The sequence below is a fragment of the Pongo abelii genome, chromosome 12, assembly GCF_028885655.2.
Source record: "Pongo abelii isolate AG06213 chromosome 12, NHGRI_mPonAbe1-v2.0_pri, whole genome shotgun sequence".
Taxonomy (NCBI): Eukaryota; Metazoa; Chordata; class Mammalia; order Primates; family Hominidae; genus Pongo; species Pongo abelii.
Genome location: NC_071997.2, coordinates 17,306,225 through 17,328,815, shown reverse-complemented (window position 1 = coordinate 17,328,815; position 22,591 = coordinate 17,306,225).

Here is a 22,591-nt window from a genome sequence, read left to right as displayed (position 1 = left end):
ATGGAATGAGGAATGGAATGGAATGTAATGTGGAATGTAATGTGAAATATAATGTGGAATGTAATGTGGAATGGAAATTGGAAGGAAATTGAACGGAATGTGGAAAGGAACGTGGAATGGAATGGAATGGAACATGGAGTGGAACGTCGAATGGAATGTGGAAGGGATCGTGCAATGGAATGAAATGTGGAATGGAATGGAATGGAATGTGGAATGAATTGTGAAATGTATTCCGGAATGGCATGTTGAATTGAATGGAAAGGAATGTGGAAAGGAACGTGGAATGGAATGGAATGGAACATGGAGTGGAACGTCGAATGGAATGTGGAAGGGATCGTGCAATGGAATGAAATGTGGAATGGAATGGAATGGAATGTGGAATGAATTGTGAAATGTATTCCGGAATGGCATGTTGAATTGAATGGAAAGGAATGTGGAATGAAATGTGAAATGGAATGTGGAATGTAATGTGGAAGGGAACATGGCATTGAATGGAATGGAAAGTGGAATGGAATGTGGAATAGAATGTGGAATGGAATGGAATGGAATGTGGAATGGAATGTGGAATGGAATGTTGAATGGAATGGAATGCAATGTGGAATGGAATGGATTGGAATGTAGAAAGGAATGTGGAATGGAACGGAATGGAATGTGGAATGGAATGTGGAATGCAACGGAATGGAATGTGGAATGTAACGTGGAATGCAGTGTGGAATACAATCTGGAATGGAACGGATTGGAATGTGGAATGGAATGTGGAATGGAAAGTGGAATGGAATGTTTAATGGAACGTAATGGAATGTGGAAAGGAATGTGGACTCGAAGGTGTAATGTAACTGAATGGATTGTGGAAAGGAGTGGAATGGAATTGTATGAATTATGGAATGGAATGGAATGGAATGTGGAATGGAACGTGGAAAGCAACGTAGAATGGAAATCGCAATGGAACGCGGAATGGAAGGTGGAATGGAATGGAATGGAACCTGGAATGGAACGTAGAATGTAACGGAATGGAACATGTAATGGAATGTGGTATGGAATGGAATGAAATGGGGAGTGGAATGCGGAATGGAACATGGAATAGAATGTAGAATGGAATGCGGAACGAAATTGAATGGAATGTGGAAAGGAACGTGGAATAGAATGGGATGGAATGTGTAATGGAATGTGGAATGGAATGGAAAGGAATGTGGAATAGAATGTGGAATGGAATGGAATGGAATGTGGAATGGAATGGTATGGATGATAGAATGGAATGGAAACGAATGGAATGGAATATGGAATGGAATGGAATGGAATGGAATGTGGAGTGGAATGTGGAATGGAACGTGGAATAGAATGTAGAATGGAATGTGGAATGGAATGTGGAACGTAATTGAATGGAATGTGGAAAGGAACGTGGAATGGAATGGGATGGAACGTGTAATGGAATGTGGAATGGAATGGAATGGAATGTGGAATAGAATGCAGAATGGAATGTGGAATGGAATGGAATCTAATGCGGAATGGAATGTGGAATGGAATGGAATGGAATGTTGAAAGGAATGTGGAAAGGAGTTGAAAGGAATAGAATGTGGAATGGAATGTGGAATGGAAAGGAATGGAATGGAATGTGGAATGGAATGTTGAATGGAATGTGGAATGGATAGTGAAATGGAATGGAACGTGGAATCAAAGGTGGAATGGAATGGAATGTGAAATGGAACGTGGAATGGAACTTGGAATGGAATGGAATGGAATGTGGAATGGAATGTGGAATGGAATTTGGAAAGGAAAGTGGAACGGAATGGAATGGAATGTGGAATGGAACGTGGAATGGAATGGAATGGAAAATGGAATGGAAAGTGAAATAGAATGTGGAATGGAATGTGGAATGGAAGGGAAGTAATGCGGAATGAAATCTGGAATAGAATGTAGAAAGGGAAGTGGAATGGAATGTGGAAAGGAATGTGGAGTGGAAAGTTGAGTGGAATGTGTAATGGAATGGAAGGGAATGTGCAATTAAATGAGGAATGGAAGGGAATGGAATATGGAATGGAATGGAATGGATTGTGAAATGGAATGGAATGGAATGTGGAATGAAATGGAATGGAATAGAAAGCGAAATGGAGTGTGGCATGTAATGTGAAATGCAATGTGGTATGGAACGTGGAAAGGCATGACATGAAACAAGGAATGGAATAGAATGGAACGTGAAAAGGAATGGAATGGAACGTGGAATGGAATGGAATGGAACGTGGAATGCAACATGAAATGGAATGTGGAATGGCATGTGGAATGGAATGTGGAAAGGAATGGAATGGAATGTAGAATGGAATGTGGAATGAAATGTGGAATGGAATGGAATGGAATCAGTAATGGAATGGAATGTAATGCGAAATGGAATGTGGAATGTAACGTGAAATGGAATGTGGAATGAAATGTGGAATGGAATGGAAGGGAATCTGTAATGGAATGGAATGTAATGCGAAATGGAATGTGGAATGTAACGTGAAATGGAATGTGGAAGGTAACGTAGAACGGCATGACATGAAACGTGGAATGGAATGGAATGGAACGTGAAATGGAATGGAATGGAACGTGGAAGGGAATGGAATGGAACGTGGAATGGAACATGAATGGAATGTGGAATGGAATGTGGAATGGAATGTTGAACGGATTCGAATGGAATGTGGAACGGAACGTGGAATAAAATGTGGAATGGAATGGAATACAATGTGGAATGGAATGGAATGGATTCTGGAATGGAATGTGAAATGGAATGTGGAATGGAACATGGCATTGAATGGAATGGAATCTGAAATGGAATGTGGAATAGAATGTAGAATGGAATGAAAGGGAAAGTAGAATGGAATGTGGAATAGAATGTGGAATGGAATGTGGAATGGAATGGAATTGAATGTGCATTGGAATGGATTGGATTGTGGAAAGGAATGTTTAATGGAACGGAATGGAATGTGGAATGGAATGTGGAATGGAACGGAATGGAATGTGGAATCTAATGTGCAATGGAGTGTGTAACATAATGTGGAATGGAATATAATGGACTGTGGAAAGGAATGGAATGGAATGGTAAGGAATATGGAATAGAGGGCAATGGAATGTAGAAGGGAACGTGGAAAGTAACATGGAATGGAAAGTGCAATGGAAGGTGGAATGGAATGAAATGGAACGTGGAATGGAATGTAGAAAGGAAAGGAATGCAACGTGTAATGGAATGTGGGATGGAATGGAATGTAATGTGGAAAAGAAAGTAGAATGTAACGTGGAATAGAATGTAGAATGGAATGTGGAATGGAATGTGGAATGTAATTGAGTGGAATGTGGAATGGAACGTTGAATGGAATTTAATAGAGCATGTAATGTGATGTGGAATGTAATGGAATGGAATGTTGAATAAAATGTGGAATGGTATGCGGAATGGAATGGAAAGGAATGCGGAATAGAATGTGGAATGGAATCAGGAATGGAATGGAATGGAAAGGAATGGAAAGTGGAAGGGAATGTGGAAAGGAATGGAATGAAATTTTGAATGGAATGTGGAATGGAATGGAATGGAGTAGATTTTGGAATAGAATGTGGAATGGAATGGATTGGAATGGAATGTGGAATGGAATGTTTAATGGAATATGGAATGGAATGTGGAATGGAATGTAATGGAATGTGGAATGGAATGGAATATGGAATGGAAATTGGAACGGAATGGAATTGAATGTGGAATGGAATGGAAGAAATGTGGAATGGAATGTGGAATGAAATGTGGAAAGGAAAGTGGAATGGAATGTGGAATGGATTGTGGAATGGAATGTTGAGTGGAGTGTGAAATGGAATGGAATGCAATGGAATGTGGAATGGAAAGCTGAATGGAATGTGGAATGGAATGTGGAATGGAATGGAATGGAATGTGGAATGTAATGGATTGTGGAATGGAAAGTGGAATGGAATGAAATGTGGAATGGAATGTGGAATGGAAAGTTGAATGGAATGTGGAATGGAATGAAATGGAATGTGGAATGGAATTTGAAATGGAATGTGGAAAGGAAAGTGGAAAGGAATGGAATGGAATGTGGAATGGATTGTGGAATGGAATGTAATGGAAACTGGAATGGAACGTGGAATGGAATGAGGAATGGAATGTGTAATAGAATGTGGAATCGAACGGAAATAATGTGGAATGGAATGTGGAAAGGAAAGTGGAATGAAATGTGGAATGGAATGTGGAATGGAATGTTGAGTGGAATGTGGAATGGAATGGAATGGAATGTGCAATTCAATGTGGAATGGAATGGAATGGAATGTGGAATGGAACGTGGAATGCAATCTAATGGAATGTGGAAAGGAATGGAATGGAATGTGGAACGGAATGAAATGGAAAGGAATGCAAAATGGTATGTGGAATGTAATGTGAAATGGAATGTGGAATGGAACATGGAACGGGAGGGCATGGAACGTGGAATGGAATGCAATGGAACGTGGAATGGAATGGAATGGAACGTGGATTGGAATGGAATGGAACGTGGAATGGAACGTGGAATGGAATGTGGAATGGAATGTGGAATGGAGTTGAAAGGAATGTGAAACGTAATGTGGAGCAAAATGTGGAATGTAGTGTAATGGAGTGTTTAATTGAATGGAAAGGATTGTGGAATGGAATGTGGATTGAAATGGAATGGAATTTGGAATCGAATATGGATTGGAATGGTGAAAGGAATGTGGAGCAGAAGGGAATGAAATGTTAAATGAAATGTGGAATGGAATGTGGAATGGAATGTTTAATGGAAGGTGGAATAGAATGGAATGGAACTTGGAGTGGAATGTGGAAGGGAATGTGGAATGCAATTCAATGGAATGGAGTGTGGAATGGAATGTGGAATGGAATGTAGAATGGAATGGAGTGGAATGTGTAATTGAAAGTGGAATGGATTGTGGAATGGAATATGGCATGGTTTGTGGAATGGAATGTGGAATGGAATGGAATGGAATGTGGAATGGAATGTGGTATGGAATGGAATGTAACATGGATTGGAATGGAATGGAATGTGGAATGGAATGGAATGGAACGTGGAATGGAATGTGGAATGGAATGTGGAATTGAATGTGGAACGGAATGGAATGGTATGTGGAATGGAATGTGGAATGCTTGGAATGGAATGTGGAGTGGAATGCAACAGAATGTGGAAAGGAATGTGGAAATTAATGTGGAATGGAAAGGAATGGAATGTGAAATGGAATGGAATGGAATGTGAAAGGTATGTGGAAAGGAAAGTGGAATGGAATGGAATGGAATGTGGAATTGAATTGAATGCAATATCGAATGGAATGGAATGGAACTTGGAGTGAAATGTGGAATGGAATGTGGAATGGAATTTGGAACCGACTGGAATGGAATGTTGAATGGAAAGGAATGGAATGTCTAATGGAATGGAATGGCATATGGAATGGCTTCTGGAATGGAATGTGAAATGGAATGTGGAATGGAATGTGGAATGGAACATGGCATTGAGTGGAATGGAATGTGGAATGGAATGTGGAATAGAATGTGGAATGTAATGGAATGGAATGTAGAATGGAATGTGGAATAGAATGTGGAATGGAATGTGGAATGCAATGGAATTGAATATGGAATTGAATGGATTGGATTGTGGAAAGGAATGCTTAATAGAACAGAATGGAATGTGGAATGGAATGTGCAATGGAAAGGAATGGAATTTGGAATGGAATGTGGAATGGAGTGTGTAATATAATTTGGAATGGAATGGAATGGATTGCAGAAAGGAATGGAATGGAATGCTATGGAACATGGAATAGAATGGAATGGAATGTTGAATGGAATGTGGAAAGTAACGTGGAATGGAAAGTGCAATGGAACGTGGAATGGAAGGTGGAATGTAATGGAATGGAACGTGGAATGGAATGTGGAATGGAACAGAATGGAATGTGGAGTGGAATGGTGTGTGTAAATAAAGTGGAATGGAATGGAATGGATTGCGGAAAGGTATGGAATGGAATGCTATGGAAGATTGAATAGAATGGAATGGAATGTTGAATTGTACGTGGAAAGTAACGTGGAATGGAAAGTGCAATGGAACGTGGAGTGGAAGGTGGAATGGAATGGAATGGAACGTGGAATGGAATGTGGAATGTAATGGAATGGAACATGTAATGGAATGTGGAATGGAATGGAATGGAATCTGGAATGGAAAGTGGAATGTAAAGTGGAATAGAATGTAGAATGGAATGTGGAATGGAATGTGGAATGTAATTGAATGGAATGTGGATTGGAACGTTGAATGGAATGGAATAGAACATGCAATGGAATGTGGAATGGAATGGAATGGAATGTGGAATAGAATGTGGAATGGAATACGGAATGGAATGGAATGGAATCTGGAATAGAATGTATAATGGAATGTGGAATGGAATGGAATGGAATGGAATGTGGAATGGAATGCGGAATTAAATGGAATGAAATGTTGAACGGAAGGTGGAATGGAATGGAATTAAACAGAATGTGGAATGGAATGTGGAATGGAATGGATTTGAATGGAATGTGGAATGGAATGTTGAATGGAATATGGAATGGGAAGAGAAATTGAATGGAATGGAATGTGGAATGGAATGGAATTTTCAAAGAAAATTGGAATGTAGTGGAATGGAATGTGGAATGGAACGGAAGTAATGTGGAATGGAATGTGGAATGGAATGTGAAACGAAAGTGGAATGGAATATGGAATGGAATGTGGAGTGGAATGTTGAGTGGAATGGAATGTGAAACGAAAGTGGAATGGAATATGGAAAGGAATGTGGAGTGGAATGTTGAGTGGAATTGGAATGGAATGGAAAGCAATGGAATGTGGAATGGAATGTTGAATAGAATGTGGAATGGAATGTGGAATGGAATGAAATGGAATGTGGAATTAAATGGAACGAGGAAGGGAAAGTGGAATGGAATGAAATGTGGAATGGCATGTGGAATGGAACGTTGAATGGAATGTGGAATGGAATGGAATGGAATGTGGAATGGAATGTTAAATGGAATGTGGAAAGGAAGGTGGAACAGAATGGAATGGAATATGGAATGGAACGTGTAATGGAATGCAATGGAAAGTTGAACGGAACATGGAAAGAAATGTGGAATGGAATGTGGAATGGAATGTGGAAAGCAAAGTGGAATGAAATGTGGAATGGAATGTGGAATGGAATGTTGAGTGGAATGTGGAATGGAATGGAAAGGAATGTGCAATTAAATGTGGAATGGAATCGAATGGAATGTGGAATGGAAAGTGGTATGCAATGGAATGGAATGTGGAATGGTATGGAATGGAATGTGGAATGGAATGAAATGGAAAGGAATGCAAAATGGAATGTGGAATGTAATGCAAAATGGAATGTGGAAAGTAACGTGGAACGGCATGATATGGAACATGGAATGGAATGGAATGGAAGGTGGAATGGAACGCAATATAACACGGAATGGAATGGAATGGAAAGTGGAATGGAACGTGGAATGGAATGTGGAATGGAATGTGGAATGGAATGTGGTATGGAATGGAAAGGAATGTGGAACGTAATGTGGAAATGAATGTGGAATGCAATTGACTGGAATGTGGAATGGAATGGAATGGATTGTGGAATGCAATGTGGATTGAAATGGAATGGAATTTGGAATGGATTGTGGAAGGGAATGTGGAAAGGAATGTGGAATGGAATGGAATGGAATGAAATGTTGAATAGAATGGAATGGAATGGAATTTGAAATGGAATATGCAATGGAAAAGAATGGAATGTGGAATGCAATGGAATGGAATGTGGATTGGAATGGAATGGAAGGTGGAATGGAATGGAAGGTGGAATGGAATGGAATGGAATATGGATTGAAATCGAATGCCATGCGGAATGAAATGGAATGAACTGGAATGGGAAAAGGAATGTGGAATGGAATGTGAAATGGAATGTGGAATGGAATGTTGAATGGTATGTAATGGAACGTGGAATGGAATGAAATGGAACGAGGAATGAAATGGGACGGAACGTGGAATGGAACATGGAATGCAATGCGGAATGCAATGTGGAAAGGAATGTGGAATGGAATGGAATGGAATGTGGAATGGAATGAAATGGAATGGAATGGAAAGTAGAATGGAATGTGGAAAAGAATGTGGAATGGAACGGAATGGAAAGTGGAATGTGGTCGAATGGAAAGTGAACTGGAATGTGGAATGGAATGTGGAAAGGAATGGAATGAAATGTGGAATGGAATGAGGAATGGAATGGGGAATGGAATGGAATGGAAAGTGAAATGTAATGTGGAATGGAATGTGAAACGGGAAGTGAAATTTAATGTGGAATGGAATGGAATGGAACGTGGAATGGAACGTGGAGTGAAACGTCGACAGGAACACAGAATTTAACGTGGAATGGAATGAAATGTAATGTGGAATGGAACAGAATGGAATGTGGAATGGAATGTGGAACGGAATGTGGAATTGAATGGAGTGGAATGTGGAATGGATTGTGGAATGGAATGTGGAATGGAATGGAATGGTATGTAGAATGGAATGTGGAATGGAATGTGGAATGGAATGTGGAATTTAATGTTGAGTGGAATGTGAAATGGAATGGAATGCAATGGAATGTGGAATGGAATGCTGAATGGAATGTGGAATGGAAAGTGGAATGGAATGGAATGGAATGTGGAATGGAATGGAATGTGGAATGGAAAGTGGAATGGAATGAAATGTGGAATGGAATGTGGAATGGAAAGTTGAATGGAATGTGGAATGGAATGGAATGGAATGTGGAATGGAATGTGAAATGGAATGTGGAAAGGAAAGTGGAACGGAACGGAATGGAATATGGAATGGAACGTGGAATGGAATGGAATGGAAAGTGTACTGGAACGTGGAATGGAATGTGGAATGGAATGTGGAATGGAATGTGGATTCGAACGGAAACAATGTGGAATGGAAGGTGGAAAGGAATGTGGAATGAAATGTGGAATGGAATGTGGAATGGAATGTGGAATGGTATGTTGAGTGGAATGTGGAATGGAATGGAATGGAATGTGCCATTAAATGTGGAATTGAATGGAATGGAATGTGGTATGGAACGTTGAAAGCAATGGAATGTAATGTGGAATGGAATGGAATGGAATGTGGAATGGAATGAAATGGAAAGGAATGCGAAACGGTATATGGAATGTAAGGTGAAATGGAATGTGGAATTTAACATGGAACGGCAGGACCTGGAACGTGAAATGGAATGGAATGGAACGTGGAATGGAATGGAGTGGAACGTGGAATGGAACGTGGAATGGAATGTGGAATGGAATGGAAAGGAATGTGGAACGTAATGTGGAATGAAATGTGAAATACAGTGGAATGGAATGTGTAATGGAATGGAATGGATTGTGGAATGGAATGTGGATTGGAATGGAATGGAATTTGGAATGGAATGTGGATTGGAATGTGGAAAGGAATGTGGAACAGAAGGGAATGAAATGTTAAATGGAATGTGGAATGGAATGAGGAATGGAATGTTTAATGGAATGTGGAATAGAATGAAATGGAATGTGGAATGGAATGTGGAAGGGAATGTGGAACAGAAGGGAATGCAATGTGGAATTCAATGTGGAATGGAATGTGGAAAGGAATGTTTAATGGAATGTGGAACAGAATGGAATGGAACGTGGAATGGAATGTGGAAGGGAATTTGGAATGGAATGGAATGGAGTGGAGTGTGGAATGTAAACAGGAATGCAATGGAATGGAATGTGGAATGGAATGTGCAATGGAAATTGGAAAGGAATGTGGAATGCAACTTAATGGAATGTGGAATGTAATGTAGAATGGATTGTGGAATGGAGTGTAGAATGGAATGGAGTGGAATGTGTAATTGAATGTGGAATGGATTGTGGAATAAAATATGGAAAGTTGTGTGGATTGGAATGTGGAATGGAATGGAATGGAATGTGTAATGGAATGAGGAATGGAATGGAATGAAATGTGGATTGGAATGTAATGGAATGTGGAATGGAATGGAATGGAACGTGGAATGGAATGCGGAATGGAATGTGGAATGGAATGTGGAATGGAGTGGAATGGAATGTGGCATTGAATGGAATCGAATGGCAATACAATGGAATGGAATGGAATGTGGAATGGAATGTAGAATGGAATGTCATTGAATGTGGAATGTGATGGAATTGAACGTGCAATGGAATGCAATGGAATGTGGAATGGAATGTAATGGAATGTGGATTGGAATGAAATGGAATGTGGAATGGAACGGAATGGAATGGAATGCGAAATGGAATGTTGAATGGAATGTGAACTGGAGTGTGGAATGAAACGTATAACGGCATGAATTGGAAGTGGAATGGAATGGAATGGAACGTGGAATGGAATGGAAGGGAAAGTGGAATGGACTTTGGAATGGAATGTGGAATGGATTGTGGAATGGTCTGTGGAATGGATTCGAATGGAATGTTGAATGGAATGTGGAATGGAATGGAAAGGAATGAGGAATGTAATGTGGAATGGAATGTGGAAAGGAAAGTGGAATGGAACGTAATGAAACGTGGAATGGAATGTGGAATGGAGTGTGGAATGGAGTGTGGAATGGAATGTGGAATGGAATTGAATGGAATGGAAAGGCATCGTATGTGGTATGTAATGTGGAATGGAATGTGGAATGGAATGGAGAGGAATGTGGAGTGGAATGGAATGTGGAATGAAATGTGGAAAGGAATGGAATGGAATGTGGAATGGAATGTGCAAAGGGATGTGGAATGGAACGTAATGGAATGTGAATTGGAATGGAATCGAATGTGGAATAGTACGTGGAATGGAAAGTGGAATGGAATCAAATGGAATGTGGAATGGAATGTGGAATGGAATGTTGAATGGAATGGAATGGAATGGAATTTGGAATGAATACAATGGAATGTGGAATCCAATGTGGAGTGGAATGGAATGGTATATGGAATTGAATGTGGACTGGAGTGGAATGGAATGTGGAATGGAATTGAAAGGAACGTGGAATGCAATGAAATATAATGTGGGATGGAAACGAATGGAATGTTGAATGGAATGGAATGGAATGTGAAATGAAATCAAATGGAATGTGGAATGGAATGAAATGAAATGGAATGGAATGTGGAATAGAATGGAATGGAATGGAATGTGGAATGGAATCGTATGGAATGGAAGGTGGAATGGAATGTGGAATGGAATGGAATGGAATGTTGAAGAGAAAGTGGAATTTAATTTAATGGAATGTGGAATGGAATGTGGAATGGAATGGAATGGAATGGAATGGAACGTGGAATGGAATGTGGAATGGAAAGCAATGGAATGTGGAATGGATTGGAACGTGGAATAGAACGTGGAATGCAAGGTGGAATGGAACGTTGAATGGTATGGAGTGGAGTGTAGAATGTAATTTGGAAAGGAATTGAATGGAATGTGGAATGGAATGTGGTATGGAATGGAATGGAATGTGGAATGGAATGTGGAATGAATGTAGAATGGAATGTGGAGTGGAATGGAATGGAATGTGGTTTGGAATCTGGAATGGAATGTGGTATAGAATGTGGAATAGAATGGAATATAATGTGGAATGGAATGTGAAATGGAATGTGGAAAGGATTGGAATGGAATGGAATGTGGAATGGAATGGAATGGAATGTGGAATGGAATATGGATTGGAATTCAATTGATTGTTTAGTGGAATGGAAAGGAATGGAATGGAATGTGGAATGGTATGGAATGGAATGAAATGTTATGTGGAATGGAAGTGAATGGATTGTGGAATGGAATGGTACGTAAAGTGGAATGGAATGGAATGGAATGTGGAATGGAATGGAATTGAATATGGAATGAAATGTGGAATGGAATGGAATGGAATGTGGAATAGAAATGATTGGAATGTTGAATGGAATGGAATGTTACGTAAAGTGGAATGGAATGGAATGGAATGTGGAATGGAATGGAATTGAATATGGAATGAAATGTGGAATGGAATGGAATGGAATGTGGAATAGAAATGATTGGAATGTGGAATGGAATGGAATGGAAAGGAATATGGAATTGAATGGAATGGAATGTGTGATGGAATGGAATGGGTGGAATGTGGAATGGAGTGGAATGGAATGGAATGGAATGTGAAATTGAATGGAAAGAGGAAAGGTATGTGTAATGGAATGGAATGGAATGGAATGTGGAGTGGAATGAAATGGAGTAGAGTGGAATGGGATGAAGTTTAGTGGAATGCAGTAGAGTAGAGTGGAATGCATTGGAGTGGAGTGGATTGGATGCAGAGGAGTGTATTGGAAATCGACAGAATGGAGTGGAGTGGAATGGACTGGAAAGGAGTGGAATGGAATAGAATGGAATAGCACGGAGTGGAATGGAATGGAGTGGAGTAGAATCGAGTGGAGTAGAGTGGAGTGGTGTGTAGAGAAGTGGAGTGGAGTGGACTGGAATGAAGTGAAGTGGAAAAGAATGGAGTGGATTGGAAAGAACTGGAATGGAGTGGAATAGAATGGAGTTGAATGGAATGGATTGGAGTGGAATGGAATGGAATGGAGTGGAGTACATTGGAGTGGGGTGGAACGGAGTGGAGTTTAATGGAATGTAGTGTAGTGTAGTCGATTGCAATGGAGTTTAGTGGATTGGAGTGTAGTGGAACGGAGTGGAATGGAATGGATTTGAATGGAATGGAATGGAATGCAATAGAATGTAGTGGAATAGAATGCAATGTAAAGGAAATTTGTCTTGTAATGTGAAGTGAGATTGTGCCACTGCACTACAGCCTGGCTGACACAGTGATATCCTTTGGAAAGAAAGGAATGGATTGCAATGGAGTGAAGTGGAATTGAACGGAATGGAGTAGAATGGAGTGGACTGGAATGGAGTAGAGTGTAGTAGAGTGCAGTGGAGTGGACTCTAATGGAATGAGATGGAGTGGAATGGAATTGTGATGAGTTCAGTGGAGTGGAGTGAAATAGAATAGAACGGAATGAGATGGAATGGAATGCAATGCTATGATGAAAATGAACGTCAGCTGAGATTGTGCCAATGCACTCCAGCCTTTGTGACAGTGTGAGATCTTGTCGAAAGCAAGGAATGGAATGGAAGTGAGTGGAATGGAATGGAATGGAATGGAGTGGTGTGGAGTAGAGTGGAGTTCAGTGGAGTGAAATGTAGTGGAATGAAATGGAGTGGAGAGAAGTAGAGTGGAATGGAGTAGGGTGGAATGGAGTGGAGTGAGTGAAATGGAGTGGAGTGGGGGGGAAGGGAATTAAGTTGAGTGGAATGGAATGGAAAGGACTGGAATGCTATGGAATGGGATGGAGTGGAGTGAAATGGAATGAAGAGGAGTGGGATCGAATGGAATGGAGTGTAATGGAATGGAGTGGAATGGAGTGGAATGGAATGGATTGGAGTGGAGAGGAGAGGAGTGGAATGGAATGGAGTGGAATGAAGTGATGTGGAGTGGAGTGGAGTGGAATAGAAAGGAATGGGGTGGAAAGGAATGGAATAGAATGGAGTGGAGTAGAATGTAATGGAATGGGGTGGAGTGGAATGGAATTGAGTGAAGTGGAAAGGAATGGAATAGAGTTGAATGGAATGGAATGGAATAGAGTTTAATGGAATGGAATGGAATGCAGTGGAATGGAATGGAATGGAATGCAGTGGAATGGAATGGAATGGAATGCAGTGGAATGGAATGGAGTGGAGTGGAATTGAATGTAGTGGAGTGGAATGGAATGGAATGGAGTGGAATCGAGTGGAGTGCAGTGGAGTGGAGTGGAGTGGAGTGGAACAGCGTGGAATGGAACGGAATTGAATGGAATGGAAAGGAATAGAATGTAGTGGAAAGCAATGGAATGTTATTAAAGAGAATGCAGTGGAAATGGAAAGATGTCCTGTAATGTGAGCTGTGATTGTGCCACTGCACTCCAGCCTGGCTGACCCAGTGATATCCTGTGAAAAGAAACGATTGAAAAGCCATGGAGAGAAATGGAATGGAATGGAAAGGAGTGGAGTGGAGTGGAGTGGAGTGGAATGGACTCGGATGGAGTGGGATGCAGTGGAATGGAATGGTATGGAGTAGTGTGAAATAGAATGGAATGGAATGGAATGGGATGGGTTGGAATGCAATGGAATGATGAAAAGAAATGTGAGCTGAGATTGTGCCACTGCACTCCAGCCTTTGTGACAGTGTGAGATCCTGTGGAAAGAAGGGAATGGAATGGAATAGAGTGGAGTGGAGTAGAGTGGAGTGGAGTGAAGTGGAATGGAGTGGAGTGGAGTAGAGTGGAGTGGAGTGAAGTGGAATGGAATGGAGTGGAGAGAAGTACAGCGGAATGGAGTGGAGTGGAAAGCAGTGGAATGGAGTGGAGTGGATTGGAATGGAATGAAGTGGAGTGGAATGGAATGGATAGGAGTGGAATGCTATGGAATAGGATGGAGTGGAGAGCAATGAAATGAAGAGGAGTGGAATGGAATGGAATGGAATTAAATGGAGAGGAATGGAATGCAGTGGAGTAGAGTGGAATGGAATGGAGTGGAGTAGAGTGGAACAGAATGGTGTAGAGTGGAGTGGAATGGAATGGAGTGGATTGGAGTGGAATGGAATGGAATGGGGTAGAATGGAGTGGAATGCAATGGAGTGGAGTGGAATGTGATGGAATGGAGTGGATTGGAATGCGCTGCAGTGGAGTGTAATGGAATGAAATGGAATGGAATGGAACGGAATGAAATGGAATGCAGTGGAATGGAATGGAGTGGAGTGGAATTGAATGGAGGGGAGTGGAATGCAATGGAATGGAGTGGAATCGAGTGGAGTGCAGTGGGGTGGAGTGGAAAGGAGTGGAGTGCAGTGAAGTGGAGTGGAGTGCAGTCGAGTGGAGTGGAGTGGAATGGAGTGGAATGGAGCGGAGTGGAGTGGAATGGAATGTGGTGGAATGGAGTGGAGTGGAGTTGAATGGAATGGAGTGGAGTTGACTGGAGTTGAATGGAGTGCAGTGGAGTGGAGTGGAGTGGTATTCAATGGAGGGGAGTGGTCTAGAATGGAATGGAATGGAAAGGAATGGAAAAATGAAATGTGAGCTGAGATTGTGCCACTGCACTCCAGGCTGGGTGACAGAGAGAGATACTCTAGAAAGAAAGGAATGGAATGGCATACAGTGGCATGGAATAGAATGGAATCAAATGGAGTGGACTGGAATGGAGTGGAGTGAAGTGGAGTAGAGTGGAATGGAGCGGAATGGAATTGGTTGGAATGGAATGGAATGAAGTAGAGTGGAGTGTGGTGGTGTGGTGTCCAGTGGAATGGAGCGGATTGCAATGGAATGGAGTGGAATGGATAATAGTGGAGTGCGTTGGAGAGGAGAGGAGTGGAATTGAGTGGAATGGAATCGGAAGTAAGAGAATGTAGTGGACCGGAATGGAGTAGAGTGTAGTAGAGTGGAGTGGAATGGACTCGAATGGAATGAGATGGAGTGGAATGGAATTGTGATGAGTTCAGTGGAGTGGAGTGAAATAGAATAGAATGGAATGGGATGGAATGGAATGCAATACTATGATGAAAATAAACGTCAGCTGAGATTGTGCCATGCACTCCAGCCTTTGTGACAGTGTGAGATGGAGCGGATTGGAATGCAATGGAGTGGAGTGGAATGGAATGGAGTGGAATGGAATTGAGTGGAGTTGAACGGAGTGGATTGGAGTGAAATGGAGTGGAGTGGAGTGGAATGGAATGGGGTGGAGTGGAATGCAATGGAGTGGAATGGAATGGAGTGAAGTGGAACGCAGTGGAGTGGAGTGAAATGCAGTGGAGGGAGTGGAATGGAATGGAATGGAGTGGAATGGAATAGAGTGGAGTGGGATGGAGTGTAGTGGAGTGTAGTGGAGTGGAAAGGAGTTGAGTGGAATGGAATGGAGTGCAGTGGAAAGGAGTGGAGTGGAATGGAATGGAGTGGAATGGAATGGAGTGAAGTGGAATAGAACGGATTGGAATGGAATGGAATGGAGTGGAATGGAATGGAGCAGAGTGGAATGGACTGTAGTGGAGTAGAATGGAATGGGTTGGAGTGGAATGGAATGGAGTGGAGAGGTATGGACGGGAGTGGAGTGGATTGGAATGGGTTGGAGTGGAATGGAATGGAGTGGAGTGTAATGGAGGAGAGTGGAGTTAAATGGAATGGAGTGCAATGGAATGGAGTGGGGATCTATGGAGTGGAGTGGAGTGGAATGGAATGGATTGGAGTGGAATGGAATGGAGTAGAATGTAATGGAGTGGAATGGATTGGAATGGAATGGAGTGGAGTGAGATGGAGTGTAGTGCAATGGACTGGAATAGAATGGAATGGAATGTAGTGGAGTGGAAAGGAATTGAGTGAACTTCAATGGAATGGAGTGGAGAGGAAAGGAATGGAATGGAGTGGTGTGGAATGGAATGTAAAGGAAGAGAGCAGAATTGAATGGAGTGGAGTGGAGTGGAAGGAAATGGAGTGGAGTGGGGTGAAATGGAAGGGAGTGCAGTCGAGTGGAATGGAGAGGAATGGAATGGAATAGAGTGGAGTGGAATGGAATGCACTAGAGTGGAGTGGAATGGAATGGAGTAGAATGGAGTTGAGTGGAGAGGAGTGGAGTGGAGTAGAGAGAAGTGGAGTGGAATCGAGTGGAGTGGAATGGAATGGAGTTGAGTGTAGTGGAGTGGAGTGAAGAGGAGTGAAATGGAATGGTATGGCATGGAATGGATAGGAGTGGACTGGAAGGGAATGGAGTGGAGTGGAAAGGAATGGATTGGGCTGGAACGGAAAGGAATGGGTTTGAGAGGAGTGGAGTGGAGTGCAGTGGAGTGGAAAGGAATGGAATGGAGTGGTGTGGAGTAGAATGGTATGTAATGGAGCAGAATGGAATGAAGTGGATTTTAGTGGAATGGGGTGGAGTGGAATGGAACGGAATATAGTTGAGTGGAGTGGAATGGAGTTCATTGGAATGGAGTGGAGTGGAATGGATTGGAGTGGAGTGGAATGGAATGTAGTCGAATGAAGTGGAATGGAATGGAGTGGAGTGGAATGGAATGGAGTGAAATGGACTGGAGTAGAATGGAATGGAGTGGAGTGGAAGGGAATGGAGTGGAGTGGAAAGGAATGGAATGGAGCGGTGTGGAATGGATTGGAATGGAATGGAGTGGAACGGAATGCAGTGGAGTGGAGTGAACTGGAATGGATTGAAGCAGAAATAAATGAAGTGGAGTGGAGAGGAAAGGAGTGGAGCGGAATGGAATAGAATGGAATGGAGATGAGTGGAATGGATTGGAGTGGAGTGGAGTGGAGTGGAGTGAAATGGAATTGAATGGAATGGAATGAAGAAATGTGTGCTTAGACTTTTCCACTGCGTTGCAGCTTGTGTGACAGATGGAGATCCTGTTGAAAGAAAGGAGTGGAATAGAAGGGATTGGAAAAGCATAGCAAAAAATGGATAGGAGTGGAGTGGAGTGGAGTGCAGTGGAATAAAATGGAATGGAATGGAAAGGAATGGAATAGAATGGAATGGTGAAAAGAAATGTGACCTGAGATTCTGCCACTTCACACAATCCTGGGTGAAAGAGGGAGATCCTGTAAAAAGTACGGAATGGAATGGAATGTATTGGAATGGATTGAAATGGAGTGGAGTGGAGTGGAGTGGAGTGGAAAAGAGTGGAGTGGAATACAATGGAGTGGAGTGGAACGGAATGGACAGGAGTGGAGTGCAATGGAATGGAGTGGAGTGGAGTGGAATGGAATTGACTCGAGTGGAAAAGAATGAAGTGGAGTGGAATGGAATGTAATGGAGTGGAGGGTAGTGGGGTGGAGTGGAATGGAGTGGAGTGGAGTGGAGTGGAATTGATTGGCGTGGAGTGGAAAAGAGTGGAGTGAAATGGAATGGAATGAGATGGAATGGAAAGGAGTGGAGTGGACTGGAATGGAGTGGAGAAGACTGAAATGGATTGGAATGGAGTTCAATGGAATGGAGTGGAGTGGAAAGGAATGGAATGGAGTCTAGTGGAATGGAATGGAGTGCAGTGGAATGGAGTGGAGTTGAATGGGGTGGAGTGGAATGGAATGGAGTGCAATGGAATGGAGTGGAATGAAGTGAAGTGGAGTGGATTGGAGTGGAGTGCAGTGGAATGGAATGTAACAGAGTGGAATGGAATGAAGTGGAATGGAATGCAGTACAGTGGAATGGAATGGAGTGAAATGGATAGGAATAGAATGGAATGAATTGGGGTGGATTGGAGTGGAGTGAATTGGAGTGAACTGGAACGGAGTCGAATGGAATGGGATGGAGTGGAATGGAATGGAGTGGAGTGTAGTGGAGTGCAATAGAATGGAATAGAATGGGATGGAATGGAATGCAATGGAATGGTGAAAAGAAATGAGAGCTGAGACAGTTTCATTGCATTCCAGCATTTGTGACAGAGTGAGATCCTGTGGAAAGAAAGTAATGAACTGCAATAGAGAGGAATGCAATGAAATGGAGTAGAATCGAATGAAGTGGAGTGGAATGGAGTGGAGTTGAGTGCAATGGAATGGAATGAAGTGGAGAGGAGTGGAGTGGAGTGGAGTGGAGTAGAATTGAGTGGAGTGGAGTGGAAAAGAGTGGAGTGAAATGGAATGGAGTGGAGTGGAGTGCAGCGAAATGGATTGGAATGGAGTGGAGTGGAGTGCAGTAAAATGGATTGGAATGGAGTTCAGTGGAATGGAGTGGTGTGGAAAGGAATGGAATGGAATCTAGTGGAATGGAATGAAGTGGAGTGGAATGGAGTGAAGTTGAGTGGGGTTGAGAGGAATGGAAAGCAGTGCAGTGCAATGGAATGGAGTGGAGTGGATTGGAGTAGAGTTCAGTGGAATGGAATAGAACGGAGTGGAATAGAATGGAATGGAATGGAGTGGAATGGAATGCAATAGAGTGGAATGGAATGGAGTGGAATGGATAGGAATGGAATGGAATGAATTGGAGTGGATAGGATTGGAGTGAACTGGAATAAAGTAGAATGGAGTCGAATGGAATGGGATGGAGTGGAATGGAATGGAATGGAGTGTAGTGGAGTGAAATAGAATGGAATGGAATGGGATTGAATGGAATGCAATGGAATGGTGAAAAGAAATGTGAGCTGAGACTGTATCACTGCACTCAAGCATTTGTGACACAGTGGGATCTTGTGGAAAGAAAGTAATGAACTGGAATGGAGTGGAATGCAATGGAATGGAGTAGAACCAGACGGAGTGGAGTGGAATGGAGTGGAGTTGAGTGCAATGGAATGGAGTGGAGTGGAATGGAGTGGAGTGGAATGGATTGGAGTGGAGTAGAATGGAGAGGATTGGAGTGGAATGGAATGGAGTGGAGTGGAACGGAATGGAGTGGAGTGGAATGGATTGGACTTGAGTGGAATGGGAAGGAGTGGAGTGGATTGGATTGGAGTGGCGTGGACTGGAGTGGAATGGAGTGGAGGGGAAAGGAATGGAGTGGAGTTGAACGGAATGGAGTGGAGTAGAATGGATTGGAGTGGAGTGGAATGGAATGGAGATGAGTATAATGGGATGGAATGGAATGGAGTGGAATGGAATGGAGAGGAGTGGAATGGCAAGGAATGGAATGGAATGGAGTGGAATGGAATGGAGTGGAGTACAGTGGAGTGGAGATGAGTGGAATGTAGTGGAAAGGAATCGAATGTAATGGAATATAGTGCAGTGGAGTAGAGTGGAGTGGAATGGAGTGGAAAGGAACAGAATAGAAAGGAACAGAATGGAATGGAATAGAATGGAGAAATGTGTGTTGCTATTGTGCCACTGCGCTACAGCCCTGTGACAGAGGGAGATACTGGGGAAAGAAACGAGTGGAATGGAATGCAAAGGAATGGAAAGGAATGGATTGGTGTGTAGCGGAGTGGGATTGAGTGGAATGGAAAGGAATGGAATGGAATAGAATGGAATTGAATAGAGTGGAGTGGAAAGGAATGGTGTGGAGTGGAATGGAATGGAATGGAGTGGAGTGGAAATGAGTGGAGTGGAGTGGAATGGAGTGGAGTGGAGTGGAATGGAGTAGAGTGGAGTGGAATGGAGTGGAGTGGAGTGGAATGGAGTAGAGTGGAGTGGAATGGAGTAGAGTGGATTTCAGTGGAGTGAAGAGGAATGGAGCGGAGTAGATGGGAGTGAAGTGGATTGTAACGGAGTGGAGTGGAGTGGAAATTAACGGAAAGGAGTGGAATGGAATGCAATGGATTGGAATGGAATGGAATGAAATAGAATGGTATGGAGTGGAATGGAATGGAATGGAATGCAATGCAATGGAAAGGAATGGAATGGAATGGAATGCAATGGAATGGAATGAAAAGGAATGGAATGTAAAGGAATTGAATGGAATAACGAAATGTGAGCTGAGATTGTGAAACTGAACTGCAGGCTTGATTACAGAGTGAGATGTTCCCGAATGTTAGGAATGGAATGAAATTCAGTGGAGTGGAATGGAATGGAATGGAATGGGGTGGACTGGAGTGGAGTGGAGTGAAGTGGAGTGGAGTGGAAAGGAGAGGAATGGAATCGGATGGAATGGAGTGGAATGAAGTGGAGTGGAGTGGGGTAGAGTGGAGTGAGGAAGAATGGAGTGGAATGGAAGGGGTTGGAGTGGAACGGAGTGGAGTAGAGTGCAGTGGAGTGGAGAAGAGTGGAATGGAGGAGAATGGAATCGGATGTAATGGAATGTAGTGCAGTGGAGTGCAGTGGAACAGAATGGAACGGAATGGAATAGAATGGAACATAACGAAATGGAATGGAGAAATATGTGCTGAGATTGTGCTACTGCGCTACAGCTTGTATGACACGGGGTGACCTGTCGAAAGAAAGGAGTGGATGGGAATGGAATGGAATGGAATGGAATGGAATGGATTAGAGGGTATCAGAGTGGAATCGATTGGAATGGAATGGAATGGGATGGAATGGAATGGGATGGGATGGAATGGAATGGGATGCGATGGAATGGAATGGAATGGAATGGATTGGAATGGAGTGGAGCAGACTAGAGAGAAGCAGAATGGAATGGACCAGAATGGAACAGAATGGAACGGAATGGAATGTGAGCTGAGATTGTGCCACTGCGCTACAGGCTTGGTGACAGAGTGAGATACTCTCGAAAGAAAGGCATGGAATGGAATGAAGTGGAAAGGAATGGAATAGCATGGAGTGGACTGGAGTGGAGTGGAGTGGAGTGAAGTGGAGTGGAGTGGAATAGAGAGGAATGCAATGGGAAGGAATGGAATTGAATGAAGTGCAGTGGAGTGGGGTGGAGTCAAGTGCATTGGAATGGAGTGGAATGGAATGGGATGGAGTGGAATGGAGTGGAGTTGAGTGCAGTGGAGTGGAAAGAAGTGGAATGGAGTGGAAGAGAATAGGATTTAATAGAATGTAGTGGAGTGGAGTGGAGTTGAACGGAGTGGAATGGAATGGAATGGATTGGAATAGAAAGGAATGGCATGGAATGGAATGGAATGGAATGCAATGGAATGCAATGGAACAGAATGCAATGCAATGAAAAGTTGACATGTAATGTGACCTGAAATTGGGCCACTACCCTCCAGCCTGAGTTTCACAGTGATAACCTATTGAAAGAAAGAAATGGAATGAAATGGAGTGAAATGGAATAGAATGGAATGGAGTGCAGTGGAGTGGAGTGGAGTGGAGAGGAGTGGAGTGGAATGGAGTCGAATCGATTGGAATGGAGTGGAATAGAATGGAGTGGTGTGGAGGGGAGTGAAACAGAAGGGAACGGAATGGGATGGAATGGAATGCAATGGAATGGGGAAAATAAATGTGGGCTGAGATTGTGCCACTGCACTCCAGAATTTGTGACAGAGTGAGATCCTGTGGAAAGAAAGGAATGGAATGGAATGGAGTGGAATGGAATGGAATGGAGTGGAGTGGAATGGAATGGAGTGGAGTGGACTGGAGTGGAGTGCAGTGGAATACAGTGGAGTGGAGTGGAGTGGAATGTATTGGCATGAAAAGTAGTGGAGTGGAGGGGAATGGAATGGAGTGGAGTGGAAGGGAATGGAGCGGATTGGAATGGAATGGAGTAGAGTGGAATGAAATGGAGAGAAGTGAAATGGAATGGAATGGAATGGAATGCAGTGGAGGGGAATGGAATTGAGTGGAGTGGAGTGGAGTGTCGTGTAGTGGAGTGCAGTGGAATGCAGTGGTCTGGAAAGCATTAGAGAGGAGTGGAGTGGAGTGGAGTTGAGTGGAGTGGAGTGGAATGGAATGGAATGCAGTGGAAAGAAGTGGAATGAAATGGAGTGGAGTGGAAGGGAATGGAGTGGAATGGATTGGACTGAAATGGAATGGAGTGGAGTGGAATGGAATGGAACGGAGTGGAGTGGAATGGAATGGAGTGGAGTGGATTTGAAAGCCATGGAGAGGAATGGAATGGAGTGAAGTGGACTGGAGTGGATTGGACTGGAGTGAAATGGAGTGGAATCGAATGGAGTGCAGTGGAATGGAATGGAGTGGAATGGACTGGAATGGAATTGAATGGAGTGGAGA